We start from the raw sequence: 21,536 nt of genomic DNA, 5'->3' as shown, positions 1-21,536 counted from the left end.
TTGTAAGTCAGGCAGAGATCACCTCTGAGTAAGTGATATGCCACTGAATACAGCTGGAGTTTTTTCAGTCGGGCTGCATAGGACATATGTTTGAGGCCAGTAATCCTCTTGGTGAGGTGCTTTTGTGGTCTTTCCAACTGTTGGAAGTATCTTGTGAGGTACATCCCAAATGGGGCACTGTACTCTATGATGGGTCTGATGAGTGACGAGTAGAGGGGCACTATAACCTCTTTATTTCTAGATGCGAACCCCTTAGTAATTAGATGGGCCACATAGAAGGATTTCCTAACTACTTTGGCAATATGATTGTCAAAAGAGACATTACTATCTACCTGGGTCCCCAGATTTCTTATCACCTCTTTTGTATTAAGGGGGCTACCGTCTATGTGGTAATTCATGGGTATTTTGTTTTTTCCCAAATGGGATGACTATGCATTTTTTGGCATTTAGCTTGAGGCCATGACTTTGACACTAGGTGCCTGGCTCAGTAAGGGCTTTTTGAAGGATGTCCGTGTCAGCCGGAGAGTCAATTATGGCTCCCAGTTTGCAGTCATCGGTGAACTTGGTTAGTCATAGTCCTCCTGTGTTTGCCTGTAGTTCTGAGAATTATATGCCGAACAGTAGGGGTTCCAGAACCGAGCCTTGTGTGACACCACTTGTGACTGGTTTAGAATCGGACCTGGAGCCCACTATTCTTACCATGTGAGTTCTGTCTGTAAGCCAGTTGGCAACCCATCTTGTGATGTAGGGGTTTATGTTCAGGCTGGTGAGTTTTTCTATAATACCCGAGTGAGGAATGGTGTCAAAAGCCTTGGCGAGGTCAAGGTAGGCTGTGTGAACCACCTTTCCCTCATCTATGGCCTTGGTGACTGTCTCGAAGAAGTCAACCAGGTTAGTAGGCATGGTCTGCCCTTAACAAAGCCGAACTGGGTCAGGTCAAGTGTTTGGAGGTTCCCAATGTCTTTGTTAATAAGTTCCATGATGATGTGCTCCGTAGCCTTGCAGACCAGGTTAGTCAAGCTTATGGGGTGATAGTTACCAGGGTCAGTTGTGACCCCTCCTTTGTGGAGTGGAATAACCGTTGCTGTACACCATTCTATGGGCATGTAGCCTGTGGAGAGGCTGAGGTTGAACAGCGTGTTTAGGTGGGGGGTTAGTTTGTTCTGTAGTTCATGCAAGACGCAGCCTGGGACACCATCTGCCCCCAATGATGCTGTGTTTTTGGCTTTTGAAAGGGCTGTTTTCACCTGTGCTTCTGTGATTTCTGGGACACTATACTTTTCTGATATTGTTGTGGGCCCAAGGCGAGAGAGAGGTGAAGTTTGCACTGAATCTATCTGCCAGGATGTTGGCAATATCAGTAGGTTCAGTATATTTTGTGCTATTTTGCAGTAACTCAGAGCATATCTGCGAGTTGTCACTTAGATTCTTGACATAGCTAAAGAAGGCTTTGTGGTTATCTTTCAAATCCTTGGCTATTTTTCTTTCAAAGTTAGCCTTGGGTGATTTTATGAGGGACCTTAGTTTCTTACTGATACTGATCAGGGATGTCTTTCCTTCTTAGGATTTTCTTTTTTTCTGAACTAGTTTCCTCCTTCTGTTGTATAACCTGTTTATAGCAGGGGTCCACCAGACTGGTTTCCTTTTCTTAGGGGAGTGAGTCTTGGTCTTGCTAGGGATGTCACAATCCATGCATCCTTGTAGGTGTTCATAGAGTGCAATTGTAAAGGATTCTGCATCTTGGGCAGTGTTATCCTTTAGCATGGGGGCTGTGAAACTTACCACCTCTGCCTTAAGTAAGGTGAAGTTTGCTTTAGAAAAGTTTTTCACTGTGGTTTCCTTGGTTGGGGGTGGTGGTGGGGTGTGGACATCCAGGGTGATTAGTTTATGGTCCGATCTAACCAGTGATGGGTTGACCTCCGGTACGAAACACCTGTTGCCCATGTTGGTGATGACCAGGTCCAATATGTTGTGGCCTCTGGTAGGGGAGTTTACCAGCTGATGCAGGGCATTTGAGTTGATAAATTTCAGGAAGCGCTGAGCCTGGGAGTTTGTACTCAAGTAGTTTTCCTAGTTAATGGTAGAGTAATTGAAATTGCCCAATATCAGGGTGTTCAGTAGGACCTTCATGTTTTCCAGTGTCTCCAGAAAGACGGAGTGGTGGTCCTGGGTTATGGAGGGTGATCTGTAGCAGGCCACAATTTGCATTGCAGATTTGCCCGATGTTAGTTGCACATGGATGATCTCAGATGTATCATGTTGCGCCACTAACCTAGAGGTGTGAGTATCCTTGATGAATATGGATACACCCCCTCCTTTTGTGTTTCAGTCTGTGTTCTGTGGCCAAAATGTGTGGTATGAGTTGTAGCCCAGTAGTGCTGGAGTGCTCTCTGGAGCCTCGAACCAGGTTTCAGTTACTGCACAGATGTCGACATTCTCCATACTTAGGAGTGCTTCAAGCGCATGCATTTTGAGATTTAAACTCCTGGTGTTGAGTAGCATAACCCTCATTTTTTTACTTGTGCTGTTTACGGTGGTGGGTTTGAATTTTGAGCCTTCCCTAAAAAAGGCACTATGGGGGCAGCAAGAGCCTTGGCCAGTATTCAAAATCCAAGAGGTGACAGGTGCAAGCCATCTCTTGTGAAGCAAAGCGGCTTGTCGAGCATGTCATCCCAGGCTGACAGACACTGGATCCCCTTTGAATGACACTAGAAGCTTAGCCAGTTGTTGAAATTGATCATTTTTTCTTTATACTGAGGTATCATTCTTGGTGAGGGCAGGATGCTACTCAGGGTCAGGGTCATACCCACCTGGGCTACATGATCAGAGAGCTCTTCCATGTCTCTTTTCATGTAGTCCAGGGAGGTACATTTCAGGTCATTCACACCAACATGAACAACGACAGAGTCATATTTGTACTTGTTCTGGAGTGACCTGAGTGCTTGTGTTATGTGGCGGATTCTGGCTCCCGATAGGCAGCTAACAGTAACCTTCTCCTTGTCCAGCCTAGTGAGTGGGGCATCAGTGTGCCTGACTATTGAGTCACCTATTACTAGTGTGTTAGGTATGTTATTTCACCTTAAGGGCTGTGATTGTGCGGCACATTGATTTTGTGTTTTATGTGTTGTCTGGTTTGTGATGGGAGGTGCAGGTTTTGTGGGTGTCTGCTTTGGAGCTCTCAGATGCTTTTGCAGGTTTTTATTTAGAGCCTCCGAGTATGATTTTGTGTATTTATGTGTATTTTTTGTCAGTGCTGGTTTAGTATGTATATGTGAGGCTGGAGGTGTGGTGCAAGTGTTAACCTTCTCCTCATGACTGTCTGTTCCAGTCTTGGGTGGAGAGACCTTAGCCTCCAGTTTGGCTGTATAATTGCATCTCTCGCATATGTTAGTATTTTGTGGTAGGAGGAGAGGGCTGTCTGTGTACATGAGGCAGTTGTAACATTGCCTCAGGATACCCATATCCACCAGCTGGACTGGAGAGTACACCTGAAGTTTCCCTTTGGTCATGCCTGAACAGTAGGGTGAGCTGCTTAATCCTTTGGTTGGTGAGGGGTGGGTAAAGAGCCTTGTCCTGCTGGACAGTCAAGTGTCGGGGTATATTAGTGCTTGCTATTAGGTCTGAGCAAGTGCTGAACCGTAGGATGCTTTTTGAGTGCTTAGGCTGAGAGTTAGACTAGTTTCAAGTGAAAAAAACTGAAGAGGAGACTTAGTGGAGCCGGGAATAGTTTAACAGTAGCTAACCAGTGCTGCCTGGCGCACAAAACCGTGCAAACGCGTTTTTTAAACTACTAACTTCTGGGCTGGAACCACTCCTCCAGGGACAGATGGCTGCTCAAAGTTCCCCTCTCTCACAGGTGAACAGAGAAACTTCCCTCTATCCAAGTAAGGTATGGGCAACTCAGGAACTTGTAACACAGCCCTGAATTCAGAACTAGCTTGAAAACTGGACTATACTAGCTTGGAAAGGTGGGAAACAAGAAATTTTCTTTTTTTTTTTTTTGAAACGATAAGGCAAAAATAGTAAAAAGTACACTTAAAACAGCTTTAAATGACTACAAGCGATCAGAAAAGGCTATTGCACTTTAGTGTGTAGCCTACAACAATTAAACAATTTATTTAAACAAAAAACTTTTTAAAAGTGCAGGCAGTCAAATAAGTACAAAATGTGAAAAAAAACAAGCTTTTAAATCACAATAACTGCTGGAAAAATGAACGTTTAGGCAGAAAACAGTTAAGTACAGCAAGAAAATACAGAAAACTGATACTCAATCACTCCAAAGTCTTTCTTTTAAGCTAGAAGGCTTGTATCATTTTAAGGCTTTTTAGTGCTTTCCAGTAGGTTAGTTACAGGAAAGATGGGAAACAAGCGCAGATGTGGTCTTTTAAACCAGAAAGTTGATAGAGATGGAGAACTTCCCGAATGATCAATAAACTACAATTCCTGGGCCAAGAATCACTCCTCTTGTGGTAGACAGGCTACCCAGTACTTACCACTCCCACTGATAAGCTAGAAGGCTGCACACCAACACAAAGGCTTGGGGTGCTCAGAAGCTTACAAACAGTCCTGGATACAGCAAATCTGTACCTGGACTAGACTAGTTACGGGAAAGGTGGGAATCAAGTGCAAACACAGGCTTTAAAACCAGAAAGTTGAGAGAGATGGAAAAAACTGCCCAAACGGCCAATAAACTACAATTTCTGGGCCAGAACCACTCCTCTTGTGGTAGATAGGCTGCCTAGTGCTTACCACCCCCACTGATAAGCTAGAAGTCTTCCCTCCAACACAGAAAGGCTTGTGGGGCTCAGAAGCTTACCAACAGTCCTGGATACAGCAACTCTGTATCTGGACTAGGCTAGTAATAGGAAAGGTGGGAAACAGCGCAAGCGCGGCTTTTAAACCAGAAAGTTGAAAGAGATGGGGAAAAACTGCCCAAATGGCCAGTGCTAGACCCCTATTGTTTGGAATATACTTCTCAGAAGTTCAGACAGAAATAGACTGGCTGTGGCTGACTAACTTTGCTGATGACTGCAAATTGGGTGTAATCATTTAATCCCCAAATGATGTCAATATACTTAAAGAGGGATTTACACAAATGAATGACTGGTGCCAAAGCCGTGGACTCAAACTCAATGCTAAAAAATGCATTATCATCCCATTTGGTAAAAATGATATCTTTACAGACTATCATATAAATAAGAATACCCTACATTAACAAATCAGTAGTGAGATAATCGGGACCGCAAGTTGACTGTAGCCTAAACTTTGACCACCATGTGTCTACTGTGGTAAGGAAGGCATTCTATGCTGCTCACCTCATTAGCAAAGGCATTGCCTCAAGTGCGAAACAGGTCATAACTCCCCTGTACTCGACCCTCAGTAGGCCAATAATTGAGTACAGTTCTCCCTTTGTATGTACCTTACCTGGCACCTGCAACAACTTGAGAGACCTCAGAGATTTCTAGCCAAGAAAATTCAGGGTCTCCAGCACATGTCATACACTGACAAACTGAAGTCACTGTCACTGTACTCAGTAGTGTACAGACTACATAGAGGAGACTTGTGCCTGGCCTACAGAGCAATCTCAGATCCATAACCAGTCAAAATGCTGCACATCCGCAAGTCCAATGGGACAAGGGTCACCTGCTCCAGGGACCTTAACCTGGTCTGCGACATAAATAGGACCTGCTGGAGAGACAGATATGTCTCTCAGAGGTTGCCATTCCTCAGAAATAGGCTACCAGTTCACATTATACAGAGCCCCTGAGCTATAACCGTGTTTAAGTATAGCCTGGATGACTGGATGGGAAAGCATAAATTCCTTGTTGGGGATTTCACCTATGACCATTCAAGATATGGGCAGCCATTGCTAAGATCTTGAGTTTAGACTAGATCCTTTATATTGGGTTTCTCTAGTATTATATTGGGTTCAAGCAGCTAGACTTATAAATACCTTTTGGTCAGTAGCCTAGTAACCACCTATGAATCTGTCAAATAACAAGAGTATTCTTGCCTTCAGTCATCTACATTTTTAGAGATGATCTTACTTGAGTGTTGGCACGCCCTCAGACTACACTTCATTTTTTTCAGGATAACTGTTGCAGTATCCGTAAGAATTTGGTGGTGGGAGGTACTTAGGAGGAAGCCAGCTCAGCAACAGGTGGCCAAGAGTAATTACATGTAGACATTAATGTGCCATTACAGAGTTGGGGTTGGTTATACAAACAGAAGGCAAACGAGGTACTCCCAACTCAAAATCAGACAACATATATATATTTCAGGCATGGAGCTGTCAGCAAAAAGGGTGAGGTGAAGAATAATTAGACATTTTGCACCATGTTGTTTTCACAGTGGGCTCAATTCAAGAAGTGGCATCGGAAACAGCACCTGTATCAATGTGGGCACAAATTAATTCACAGTATCAGTGGACTTATGTGAATAACAGATAATAAACACCCTCAGTATAGGTAATTAGGTGGCCTAAAAAGGGTACTACAGCATTATAGAGACACTAGGAAGATGCGAGGTTCTCTGGTTGTATAGCTCATAACAGTAAAATAATGGAGGGTACACACCCTGCTACTGTTAGAGGCTGATTAAAAGAAGGTGAAGGCAGCATTACACATGGAAAGCTATCAGCTGGCTGCATAAAGCTATAGGGAGGCAGTGTGAACTTTATGGGACAAACTCCAAAATATATGTTATCAGTAACACAACAGATTGTTTTTCATAGCCTGTTGTTTAGCAGTCCTATGTGGAGAATTTAGCTGGTCAAACTAAGAATATTCTAAGGATAAACAGGCACAACCTATGAGTGATCAAGAGGTGAAGAACCAGTGGCTGACTCCAGCTTCAGGGGCCACATAATGGAATGTAGTACAGTGCCTACAACATTACCAAGCACTGTGCATACAACACAGAAGCCCACTCACACAGTTTCATCATAGACTTGTACTTAATAAGGAGCAGTTCTCTGCCTTGAGATGGGTCACCTGTTTACCCAGCTTCAGCTGAGGGCTACATTGAAGAAAGCAGTGGAGTGATGAAACTTGGACCCCAAACATATACCCCATGCTCAGTTAGATTCCACACTCATTTAGCATAGCGGCAGCTTCTCATGTAAAGTGGGCAAGGATTTAGTGGGAGAACATTAAGAAATTAGGAAGATGGAAGTGCAATGCTTATGAAAGATAGCTGAAAAATAACCTCTTCTGCCATGCCTAACATTACTGTCTTTTATTTGCAGAACATGGGTGTTACCTGTAAGACACATCTCAGGACTTAAATAAACTTTTTGGCGCCAAAATTCAAAATACACAGTGCTTCATATTAAAGGTATATGACACCTGAAAATACACGTAGTGCAAAACCTATTATTATCACAACATTTTTATAGATAGGTAGATTTAGGACAAGATATATATTTTGGTCATTGTTTATTGTATTGTTGTTTAGATTCTTATAGTTTTATAGGACAGTTTGGATGGCTATGTAATAATTTGTGCTGTATTACCCAGGCATTTTACACACAAATATTTAATATTAAAATATTTTAAGGTTTAGATTTATATTTTATAATATATATTATACATTGTATTTGTTCACGTTGTGTGTTAGCATAGATAGGATTTTTACAATAATAGGTTTTGCACTATGTGTATTTTTAGGTGTCATATACCTTTAATATGAAGCATTGTATATTTTGAATTTTGCCACCAAATAGTTTATTTAAGTGCTGAGAGGTTTGTTTCAACTTGTTCTGAAGAAGCTTGCCATTTAGCAAGTGAAAGCGCTTAACCTGTTGGATTATTCTGTGTTTCGTTTAATAAAATTACAGTTTGGCTGAGGGTACCATTGTTTTTTGAAGAAATTTATTTCATTTGTTTCATCTGTTCCACTGGCTTTCTAAAAGTTTATCTAACTGCTGAGAGGTTGGCTGCAGATATCGCTGGTTTTTGTGGGCATTTGTTTTATTTGTTCCACTGGCTTTCGTACACACTTTTCAGCTGCTGAATTGCAGTTTTTTTGGTGAGTTTCGTCTCAAGACACTGGGACTGTCAACGTTCTGTGTGTTATTCTGTTCAGTAGTTGTTTGGAACGTTGTTTGTGCTGGTTCCTTCAGGTTTTGCCCATGGAGTCTGATCGAGACGACAATCCAGGCACTCCCCCCAGTATGCGAAGTGGTGATTTGGCTCGAGTTCAGGCAGAGTTAACAGAGTTGCGGGGAGAAGTAAGCAGACTTTCTGACCTGTTAACTAGATTTGGTAATATTGTTACAGCCAGTGGTAATACTAACAAAGGTTTCAACAATGTTGCACCAGTTTCTGTAGCTCTTGAAGTTGAAACCAATGGTGCAACACATTATAGTGATTTGAGGATGTCCAACAACAGTTTGGACAATTTCAACACTTCTAATAGTACCACACATTCACCAGGTATACCAAACGGCCAGGGGAATGGTAATGACTATTCGAAATTGATAGATTTACCAGCTACTTGTCATTCAATCAATAAAAAGAACAGTATCAAGCTGGGTATATCGGACTTCACCTTTGACTGGTCCTTTGCGGACCTGGATTTGGAAGCAAAGCGCATGGGTACTAGACCGAAGAAGGTGATGTCCCAAAAGACCTATATACATCAAGAACCAAGTGTTGGTAATGAAAAAAGGACTGGGACTGTTGTGGAGTCCATTAATATGATTAGCAGTGAAGGTGGTCATTCCAACCACCTTTTGAAAACATTTTTGGACAAAAACTGTGTATTTGACAATAATAACCCAGTAGTAGACAATGTTAATTCTTCGGTTCCTAAAGAAACATTAAAGGACATTATATATGGCCTGGGTAAGAAATTGAACAATATTAACAATATTAAATTAGACAATGCATATTTTAACAAATGTATGGAACATAATATAGTCCCTATGGGACATAAGATTTTTTAAATGCCCTATGGGAATTGATTTGACTGACAACATTATACAACAGTTTAACACATCTTTTGATCAATGTGGTTTTAAATATATGCAAATGTTAATTAAATATACCAATGAGAAATTAGTGAGACTTATGCAGGAAGTGGAGGAATTGAATGATTTAGTGTTCCCGCAATGGGAAAAACTGTATGTTAAACAGTTTAATGTAGCTGACAATGCTACCAAACCAATATATTTTCGCAAAAAGAAGAAGTTTTGTAGAGACATGGAACAATATAAGAAGGGAAGGGCATATATATGGGACAAATATAAAGTGGATTCTAAATATTCTAAAAAAGTTTCAAGTGAAGAATTTGACAATGTTCATTATTCATATGGGCATCAAAGGAACAATCAAGACTATCATTCTTTTCACATAGAGAACAGGAGAAGACAAAGAGACTGGAAATGGGGAGGGAATTGGAGAAGACAACAACAGGAATATTAGGTACAGTAGTGGAATGTCAAGTACAAGAGAATTTAAGTAAACAAGGGCCAATGGTCTTACAGACAAACGACAAGGATTTGTCTAACAACAATAAAGCAAAGATTACACAGGAAGGTGCAGTATACAATTATAAGAATTTTAAGATTTATAACTACACTGAGTACCCATTACAAACGGTACACTTTAATGTATTTTCTAAAGGGATGAATTTCATCCCCACTACTAAATTTAGACTTGTTGACTGCATCAGTGAAATAAAAAGATATATAAGAAAACTTAATTTAAGTGTCATGTTTAAAGACACAACAAAAGATTCTAGTAAACAAGACTACAAGTGCAAAGGGTTAAAAAAGAAGAGCACGTATGTGCCCCCTATGCATCCGATTATTTCAATTTATGACAAATCCATAACACAGCAAGTATATAGACTACAAAATCATATTGGTGGTAAAAAGATTAATTATAATTTATCCTTGGAAGAACAAAAAGTCCTTACTGACTTAAGAAATTATGACAACATTAGAATAATGAAACCCGACAAAGGGGGTGGTATTGTCTTTTTTGACAGTATGGTATATTCTTCAAAATTATATGATTTATTACACGTCGGGAAATTATGAAATTGTATCTTTGAATGAGATTAACATTGCTTACAATAGGATTGACTTACATATAGAAGAATTCCTGTTAGATAACAGAATCACTATAGACACTTATAATTTTATTAAAGTGGAACATCCCAAGTTAGCTTCCATAGTGGGAATCCCTAAAGTCCATAAAGATACAATAGACCCCCCCCATTTAGACCTATTATTTCGGGTAGTCATTCCAAAACATTCCCTATGGGTTCAGTTATTGACTTTCACTTGAAACATATTTACAACAAAATTCCACATATGATGAAAGATTCATGGGAATTTTTGAAGAAATATCCTACATATTTGAGAAGTAATAATTTATATGTAACCATAGATGTTGTAGACCTTTTCTCTTGTATCCCTAAAATTGATGGATTGGAGGCATTTGCTAACAGCATACATAAATATGCAGACCTTGAATGGGACAAAGCATGCTTATTAATGGACATAATGTCAATTGCCCTTGAACATAATTACATTCAATTCGAGGGTGAATTCTTTAGACAAACCAGGGGCGTTGCTATGGAGCAGCATGTGCTCCCATCTTCGCTAACCTGGTTATGTTAGACTGGGAAAAGACTAAGGTGTGTAAAAGCCAGTTTATGCAATATATTAAATATTATTCACGTTATTTAGATGATATATATATATATATATATATATATATATATATATATATATATATATATATATATATTTTATTTTTTTTTTCCCTTATAACTAGCCAGTTTTCTAGTTTCAGCACTCAAATCTGTTTCTTTGATCTCAGCACTTGTTCAGAAAAAAAAAAAAAAAATTTTCATCTGCTTTTACTGTACTTGTGTTTCTACCTACTTTATTTTACTTTTGCATCATCTTAAAAGTACTCAATTGTATTTATTACTGCTTGGTGTAACTCATTCTAAGCCTTTTGGTTTAAACACTTGGACTTCGGACCAGTTGTTTTGCACTAAGAGGGTTTGTGGTCTGCACTGTAGTGGCAGAACGGGTAGCTTACATCCTTCTATGTTGGGAACTGCTGATTGAGGGCTCAGTGTCTGTTATTCTAAAAGTGTATTAATTCTGGTTTAAGCACTTGGGCTTTCAGGCCAGTTATTTTACATTAAGAGGGTTCGTGGTCTGCACTCTTGTGGGAGGAAAGGCTGGACTCTGCCCTTCTGAGCTGGGAATTTCTGGTTAAAGGCTTATAGTGCATGCATATCTGAACTGCTTCTTACTGAAGTTGGTGCGCCTTGTTTGCTGTGGCATAGACTGGATTTTGGCCTGCTGAATCTAGCTTTGTTTATATGCTTGTTGTTTGTTTGCTTGTTGTTTCCCTGGAACACTAATTCCACCTAATACGCGGCTTCTCAACGCTTCTGCGGATCACTAGTGATATCTGCATTGCTTACTGTACTTATTTCCTTGTTTCACTTGAAAGAAAGTTACTGTTTGTCGTTTTTGCATTTAAGTTACCTGTAATACATTGCACTTAAGTTACCTGGCACTTGCTCACTAAAGCAATTATATAAGTCAGCACTAAAAATTAAAAGCACTACACCCTCACTCCCCACTGGCCCTTGTTTTCAATTATTAAGGAATTCCCAATATTATTCTAGCATGTCCAAAGGTCAGTTGTCAATCTCCTCTCTGGTCCAGCTGGCGAATCTGGGAATCTTGAGGCAATGTTACAACTGCCTCATGTACACAGACAACCCTCTCCTCCTCCCAACAAATTCCAACACATGTGAGAAATGCAACCATATAGCCAAACTGGAGGCTAAGCTCTCTCAACTCAGTACTGGCATAACCAGTCAGGAGGAGAAGGAAACCACACTCACTACAATTCCAGTCTCACATAGACCTACCACGACAGCAAACCAAACACATAATCACACAAAAACATACTCGGAGGCTCTAAATAAAGATCTGCCTAAGCAGCAGAGACCTCCAAAGGAGACACCCAAGCAACCGCTACCCCAAAACAAAACACGTGCAACACATATCTCACAAAGCCAGTGTGCCGAACAGTCACAGCCCTTAAGACTAAACAACACACCTGATACACTTGTAATAGGTGACTCTATCGTCAGGCACACTGGCGTCCCGCTCACCAGGCTGAACAAGGAGAGGGTCATGGTGAGCAGCCTGTCAGGCGCTAGGATCCGCCACATAACACAAGCACTCAGGTCACTCCAAGGCAAGTACAAATATGACTCAGTCATTGTCCATGCTGGTGTGAATGACCTGAGACGTACCTCCCTGGACTACATGAAAAGAGACATAAAGGAGCTCTCTGAGCATGTAGCCCAGGCCGGTATGACCCTGACCTTGAGTAGCATCTTAACCTCACCAAGAATGATGCCACAATATGAAGACAAGATGATCAATTTCAACAATTGGCTTAAGTACTGGTGTCATTCAAAGGGGATCCAGTGCCTGTCAGCTTGGGATGATATGCTCGACAAGCCACGATGCTTCGCTAGGGACGGCTTGCACCTGTCACCCCTGGGCTTCCGGATATTGGCAAAGGCTCTTGCTTTCCCCCATAGTGCCTTTTTTAGGCAAGGCTCAAAAGACAAACCCACCTCCATAGGTATCACAAGGGATAAGAAACTAAGAGTAATGCTACTCAATGCCAGAAGTCTAAACCTCAAGATGCATGCACTTGAAACTCTCCTTAGCATGGAGAACATCGATATCTGTGCAGTAACAGAACCTGGTTCAGGGCTCCTGAGAGCACCCCAGCACTACCGGGTTATACCTCATACCATGCTTTTCGGCCCCAAAACTTGGACTGAACCACAAAAGGAGGGGGAGTATCGATATTCATCAAAGATACCCACACCTTCAGGTTGGTGGCAAAGCACGAAGCATCAGAGATTATCCATGTGCAACTAACAGTGGGTAAAACTGCCTTCCAGTTTATAGCCTGCTACAGACCACCCTCCCAAACCCAGGAACCCCACTCGGCCTTCCTGAGAACACTGGAAAATATGAAGGTCTCTCCAAACACCATTATATTGGGCGACTTCAACTACCCAAACATAGACTGGGAGCATTACTCTAGCTCCAACACCCTAGCCCAAAGGTTCCTAGAATTTATAAACTCAAATGCTATGGAACAACTTGTTACCACTCCCACAAGAGGGGAAAACATACTGGACCTGATCATCACCAACATGGGGACTCTATGCTCCAGACCAAAAGTGTATCCCTCACTGGTAAGATCAGACCATAAACTAATCTCACTGGATATTCACATCCCGACCCCACCCCCTGCCCAGAAAACCACAGTGAAAAACTTCTCTAAAGCAAATTTCACACTCCTCAAAACCGAGGTGGAATCCTTCAAAGCCCCTGGGCCTGTGGAAAATATGGCCCAGACTGCAGAATCCTTTATAAATGCATTCTATGAACACCTTCAGGAATGCATGGATCATGCGATCCCAAATAAAACCAAGACCCAATCCTCCAAAGGCAGACGTCTTGTCTGGTGGACCCCAGCCATAAACAAACTATACAAATAGAAGGAGGAAGCTACTAAATGATAGAGCAAAATCCCAAAAAGGGAAGGCATCACTGATCAGTATTAGCAAAAAACTACGGGTACTCATAAAATTGTCTAAGGCCAGCTTCGAGAGAAAAATTGCACAGGACACTAAGGATAACCACAAGGCTTTCTTTAGTTATGTTAGGAACCTGGGTGGTAATTCCCAGATATGCTCAGAATTAGTCCAAAATGACAAAAAATACACTGAACCCACAGACATTGCCAACGTCCTAGCTGACAGGTTCAGTGCAAACTTCTCCCCCCCCCCCTACCAAAAGGACAAATATCTATCCCAGCAGAGTGCTGCTCCCCTGACATCTCAGATGCTCAGGTAAGAGCCGCCCTCTCCAAAGCAAAAAACACAGCATCAATGGGACCAGATGGTGTCCCGGGCTGCGTCCTACATGAACTCCAAGAAGAGCTAAACCCAAACATAAAACTACTGTTCAATCTCAGCCTTACTACAGGATATGTGCCCAAAGAGTGGCGTACAGCAACAGTGGTCCCTCTCCATAAAGGTGGTGCCTCAACGGATCCTGAAAACATAAGCCTGTCTAGCTTGGTCTGCAAAGCTATGGAAAGGATCATCATGGCCCTCATAAATAAAGATATTGGGGACCTACAGACACTGGATCCTACCCAGTTCGCTTTGTTAAGGGCAGATCCTGCCTCTTAAATCCGGTTGATTTGTTTGAAACAGTCACCAAGGCCATTGATGAGGGGAAGGTGGTCCACACAGCTTACCTGGACCTCGCAAAAGCCTTCGATACAATACCCCACTCGGGCATTATAGATAAGCTCACCAGCTTAAATATAAACCCCTATGTCACTAGTTGGATTGCAAACTGGCTCAAGGACAGAACCCACATGGTTAGAATTGCTGGAGCCATGTCAGACACCAAACCAGTTACAAGTGGTGTCCCACAAGGCTCAGTCCTGGGACCTCTCTTGTTCGGTATATATTTCTCGGAGGTACAGGCCAACAAGGAAGGACTGTGGCTGACCAAGTTCGCAGATGACTGCAAACTGGGCGCCATAATCGACTCTCCAGCCGACACAAGCATCCTCCAAAAGGGCATCATAGAAACAGACAACTGGTGCCAGAGCCATGGCCTCAAGCTAAATGCCAAAAAGTGTATAGTCATCCTCTTTGGCAAAAACAAAGTGCCCACAAATTACCACATAGGTGGTAATCCATTAAGTACAGAAGAAGTGATTAGGGGCCTGGGGACCCAAGTTGATAGCAATCTCTCATTTGACAACCACGTGGCCAAAGTGGTTAGAAAAACATTTTATATAGCCCACCTAATCATGAAGGGATTCACATCTAGATCAGGGGAGGTCATCGTGCCTCTTTACTCATCCCTCATCAGGCCCATAATTGAGTACAATGCCCTTTTGGGATGTACCTTACCAGACACCTGCAGCAACTGGAAAGACCCCAAAAGTACCTCACCAAGAGGATCAAAGGGCTCAAACAGATGCCATATGCTGCCCGGTTAAAGAAACTTCAGCTCTACTCAGTGGCATACCGCCTGTTCAGAGGCAATCTGTGCCTGACGTATAAAGCCATGTCCAACCCGGAATTAATGGACATGCTGCACCTCAGAAAATCCAAATCCCATCGAGCTACACGCTCGAGACTTGAACCTCAGCACTGAAATAAATAGGACATGCTGGAGGGACAGATTCATAACCCAGAGGCTCCCTTCACTCTGGAATAAAATCCCAGTCCAGGTTAGGCGGAGTCCCTCATTGACTCTCTTCAAGAGGAATCTTGATGAGTGGATGGGAGATCGTAGGTTTACCCCGGGTATCACTTCTGTGTCACTGTTAGACAGAGGCACAGTATACTAACCTCGAAAAAGGGCATAGCAAAATAAATTTAAAATGGGTGGCGAAAGCCAAACACATTCTGGCTAGGCTTATAAATGCCCTAGGGCAGATAGCCTAGTATGAACCTATGAACCTATATTATGGGAAGGGAGTTCGGATTGGTTGGACCAGTTTTTAATAAATCTCAATCAGAGTAGCAACTTTTTAAAATTCACTTCATACAGCAATGATTTTGGTGTACCCTACTTAGAAACATGGGTTTCTAAAATGGGATCTGGGTTCAAGTCAAGAATTTATAGAAAAAAATACCTTTTCCAACAGTTATTTAGAATTTTCCAGTTATCATCCCAGGAACAGGTTTTTCAACATTTTATAAAGGGCAGCTCATACGTGCCATCCGAATGACTTCTGTATACAAAGACATGATAGAGGAAGTGGCACATATCACGAATATGTTCCAGGAAAGAGGGTATGATGACAAGATGATGGCTAGGGTTAGTCAGCAAACTATTCAAGGATGGACATTTAAATATAAACCATTGTTGGGCTTATATTATGCATCAGGGCTGAATGATGAGCCACCAGTACATTCCCTAGAAGATAGTCCATCATATGGGAAATATTGTGTGTTGGAATATGGACCATATATAGGCAAAGTTAAGAACATCTTGACTACTAATTGGAATATCATTGCTATTGATGAGGAATTGGTTAGTATTTTAGGGACTAGGCCCAGATTTGTGTATAAGATGGGGTACAACATAAAGAAATATTTAGAGAAAAGGAATTTAAAACCAATATCTTATGACTCTTATACTAAAAAAATGTGGTAGTTGTAAACAGTGCAGTCAAATTCTTCAGGAAAAAAGTATAACATTGGAAAATATAAATAATACAAAAATAATATTCAAACAATGTAATTGTTGCACTAAGATGATTGTATATATGGCTAAATGCATGGCATGCTCAGGATTTTATATAGGAAAAACTGAGAGGAAATTTAATAAACAATATATTCTCATTTATATAGTATCAGGACAAAAGATGAAAAGAACGCTCTTTTTAGACATATCAAAAAATGTGGAGACAGGCACTATTTCAAGTTTGCTATTATTGACAGTGTTCAACTTGATATGGGGGGAGACTTCAAAGGCCTGTTATCATACAAAGAGGATTGGTGGCAGGTTTTATTGGATGCTTCAACCCCACCAGGACTCAATGACATTATTTCTATTAAACCTTTGCTAGCTATGGGTTGAATTTGGGTTTAGTGGCATATGCAACATTTAATTTGTGATTATAAGACACAAACAGGCATACCAAATTTTATATTTATATATATTTATATTCAAATATTCACATCATATTGATGGTACAATTTTGTTACAATATTTTTATAGATAGGTAGATTTAGGACAAGATATATATTTTGGTCATTGTTTATTGTATTGTTGTTTAGATTCTTATAGTGAAATAAAAAAGAATCCAGCCACAAGAGAAGGCGAAAAAGCTTTATGTACAAGCGCTTTCGTCTAAATGAGACTTCATCAAATACATGTATCTGATGAAGTCTCATTTAGACAAAAGCGCTTGTACATGAAGCTTTTTCGCCTTTTCTTGTGGTTGGATTCTTATTTCATTGTTCTTCTGGTTTTCGTTTTTTGAGCTTTTAGATTCTTATAGTTTTTATAGGACAGTTTGGATGGATATGTAATAATTTGTTCTGTATTACCCAGGTATTTTACATACAAATATTTAATATTAAAATATTTTTAAGGTTTAGATTTATATTTTATAATATATATTATACATTGTATTTGTTAACGTTGTGTGTTAGCATAGATAGGATTTTTATAATAATAGGTTTTGCACTATGTGTATTTTTAGGTGTCATATACTTTTAATATGAAGCATTGTGTATTTTGAATTTTGGCGCCAGAAAGTTTATTTAAGTGCTGAGAGGTTTGTTTCAACTTGTTCTGAAGAAGCTTGCCATTTAGCAAGTGAAAGTGCTTAACCTGTTGGATTATTCTGTGTTTCGTTTAATAAAATTACAGTTTGGCTGAGGGTACCATTGTTTTTTGAAGAAATTGATTTAATTTGTTTCATCTGTTTCACTGGCTTTCTAAAAGTTTATCTAACTGCTGAGAGTTTGGCTGTGGATATCGCTGTTTTTTGTAGGCATTTGTTTTATTTGTTCCACTGGCTTTCGTACACACTTTTCAGCTGCTGAATTGCCATTTTTTTGGTGAGTTTCGTCTCAAGACACTGGGACTGTCAACGTTCTGTGTGTTATTCTGTTCAGTAGTTGTTTGGAATGTTGTTTGTGCTGGTTCCTTCAGGTTTTGCCCATTAAAAGAATACAGGATGTAAAAAACATGTCTTATGTGGAAAACCCCAAACTCTTGTCCCTGTACTCAGTCTCTTACAGACTACCGAGGGGCAATTTATACCTAGCCTACAAGACCTTCTCAGATCCAGCCTTAATGAATATGGTACACATTCACAAAACAAACAGCACAAGAATTACCCAGTCTAAGGATCTAAACATCATCTGTGGCATAAGCAAAACATGTTGGAGAAACAGGGGTGTGGAAACTTTCACAACCCAAACAATAAGATCACAAAGGGGGAATGTAAAACAGAAGATCAGTGAAGTAAAAGTTAAACAAACAGAAGCTGAAGTTATGAAATACTTACAAAGTGAAGGATTTAGTGTAGAAAGGCTACCATAGTTTATGTCACAGCATGGTGGAACAATTGGTCCCCAAAGTAAGGAAAACAAAGGAAGAAAGATGGACATGGGAAAGTATAACACTTTAATATAGTGCAATATTTAAGCAAAGGAGAATGCAAAACAAATTGATACAAAAAATGGCACCAAAGATAGTTGCAGAGAAATGCAGGCAAAGGCATATGGATATACAACATTTCACAATACAAAAAAATAAGAAAACAAAAGGGGAAAGCAGAAAAGATGATTAGTAATGGGGAAGTTAAAGAAATGGAAACTGAAATTATGGATTACCTGAGAAGTGAAGGCTATATTATAGAAAATCCTACAGTGGTAAGGTCACAGCATGATGGAACAATGAGTCTAACAAATTAAGGAGAAAGAGGTGAAAAGGAAAACATGTGATCACTTGCCACATGATGATTCTCTGTACCGTTCAGTAGGAAGTTAATACAAAAGTTCAGTCGGAGATGTACAGCAAGGGAAGGAGCAAGAAACATTGGCAACTCTGACACGGTCAATGTTGTGTAGTGATTGACAAGTGAATGGGTTCATAGATATGTACAAGGCTAATGGCCCTGGAGCCTTTACAAGCCTAGCCCATAGGATTACCCTGGCATCGTGCCACCCAACCTATGTTCCCAGTGCCTCTGTCGAGTAGAGCCACTGGAGGGATCCCCGGGGTGAATTTTCTATTTCCCATCCACTCATCAAGATTTCTCCTGAAGAGTGCCAGCTCTGCTTGACATGAATGGAAGTCTATCCCATAGCATGGGCAATCTCTGGGTTATGAATCTGTCCCTCCAGCATGTTCTGTTGATTGTGGTAATGAGGTTGAGGTCTCTGGAGCATGTGGTGTGGAGGGATTGGGATTTCTTTACATGTAGCATTTCTAACAGAGCTGGATGAGACATGGCTTTGTAAGTCAAGCAGAGAAAGCCTCTAAGTAGGTGAAATGAGATAGAGAATATTTGGAGTTTTTTTGAGTCTGTCCAAATAGGACAAGTGTTTAAGGCCTAGGATCCTCTTTGTGAGGTACTTTTACGGCATCTCCAGTTGTTGTTGGTGTCTAGTGTGGTACATGCCAAATGGGGCATTGTACTCGATGATTGGCCTAATGAGGGAAGAGTAGGGAGAGGCAATGACCTCTTTCTTCCTGGATGCAAAACCCTTAGTAATGAGATATGCCACACAGAAGGACTTTCTAACCACAGTGGCAATGTGGTTATCAAAAGAGAGGTTGCTGTCAGTCTGTGTTCCCAGATCTCTTATAACGCCTTCTGTGTTCAGTGGACTACCATCAATGTGGTAATCCAAGGAAACCGGGTTTTTTCTAAGGGGAATGATGACATTTTTTGGCATTGAGCTTAAGGCCATGATTCTGACACCAGTCATTGGTCTCAGTGAGGTCTTTCTGTAGGATGTCAACATCACTTGGGGAGCTAATTATAGCACCCAACTTGCAATTGTCTGCGAACTTTGTCAGCCAGAGTCCCTTCGTGTTGGCCTGGACTTCAGAGAAGTAGATACTGAACGGGAGAGGACCCAGGACTGAACCCTGTGGGACCCCACTCATGACTGGTTGGCAGTCTGACTTGGAGTCAGCTACTTTCATACTATGGGTTCTATTTATGTATTAATTTATTTTACATTTGTTAACCAGGAAAGTCAGACTTGATACAGGTCCATTTTCAGCGGAGGCCCAGGAAGAAAAGCTCCAAATGTACAAAAACAAGTGTAAATACAGTGAAATTATTACAGTGAGTTATCACAAAACTGAGATTTGTTTAACTATATGTACACACAGGTACATGTTTTTCTCACATACACACAGCAAAGGTTGGAAGCAAGTAGCTGAGACAGAAATAGTTAAAGATTTCATCTGAAAAAGGAAAACACATATATTAAGGTGGTTATCATACATGGTGTAGTGTTAACTTTAAGTCTTTCCAGTAGGTGGGTGATACACAGAATTTTAAACAGTTAGAGAGTCAGAGTTTTATTCTTGTAATGAGATTCTCATTTATGAATTATGTTTGAGTGGGGGTTAGTCAGGGTGTGTACAGGGTCAAAGCCACTGCATTTTTAGGTATTTCCTAAGGGATTTTTTGAATTGGGATAAGGAGGGGTCAGTGGTGAGTTCAGCAGGAAGTAGGTTCCAGTTTGCACCAGCAGAGTTGGAGAATAGTGATTCACCAGCTGAATTGTTGGTTTTAACAGTTTGCACTAGAAATTGTTTGGAAGAGCGAAGGGATTTTAGGTTACTTTAGGAGGTAATAATATTTTTCAGTATGGGTGTACTGTCTGGTTGGTAGAGGATTTTGTGAACAACTATTAGTTGGTTGTATTGCAGTTGATAGGGTAGTTCAAGCCAGTCTAACGATTGAAGGTTAAGGCAGTGATGGGTTCTATAAGTTGATCCTGTGGCAAATCTGGCAATGTTATTGTAGCACCTAGTAAATTTATTGAGGTTTGATTTGCTTAGGTTTACGAAGATGGGTGAGGCATAAAGAAGGGTCGATAGCAGATGTGTATGGTCAATAACAGTTCTAGCAGATGGGGTTAGGAATGGTTTAATCCTGTATAAAGAGCCTAATTTTTTATTAACTGTTTTAATAGTTTTGTCTATGTGAGCATCAAACTTGAGGTTGTTGTCGATGATCACTCCCAGTAGTTTAGTACAAGGTTCTGGGGAAATTATGGTACCATTGGTAGATATTATGGTGAGAGGTGGTGAGGGGACCTTGCGAGTGGGGGAGAAGAGTAATAGTTTGGTTTTATTTGGGTTTAATAGTAGTTGGCGACCAGTGAGCCAGTTCTTTACTTTGTTGAAAGTGATTTGGGACAAGGATTGTAAATCTGTGGGGGAGGTGGCAGAGCAGATTAGGGTTGAGTCATCTGCATACTGAATACAAGTTGCATCGGGGAAGACTTTGTATAGGTCATTAATGAATATGGAGAATAGAATAGGAGGGGACCTATTATAGATCCCTATGGGGCTCAAAGGGTGACTAGTAAAAGGGATGATAGGTTATTCTTCCATAGTACAGCTTGTTGTCTGTCACTTAGGTAAGAATGAAACCAGGTAATTGCTAGGTTATCTATGGAGAGTGATTTTAATGTGTTTAAGAGTAGCTGGTGATTTACCATATCAAATGCCTTGGATAGGTCAAGGAAGAGGGCTGAGGAGAGCTTGTTGTCATTACGGTTTTGATTTATTGTATGGGAAAAAGAGAGAAGGTCTGAGGTTGTACTATGTCAAGGTCTAAACTCGTGCTGTGAGAGGGCTAGGAGAGTGTTTTGATTCAGATAGGCGAGAAATTGCTTGTGGATACATTTTTCCATTATTTTAGCCAAGGGAAACAGAATGG

Source organism: Protopterus annectens, chromosome 11.part0 (assembly GCF_019279795.1).
Source record: "Protopterus annectens isolate FY-2018-M chromosome 11.part0, PAN1.0, whole genome shotgun sequence".
In the NCBI taxonomy this organism is placed as follows: domain Eukaryota; kingdom Metazoa; phylum Chordata; order Ceratodontiformes; family Protopteridae; genus Protopterus; species Protopterus annectens.
This window is presented reverse-complemented; position numbering follows the sequence as displayed.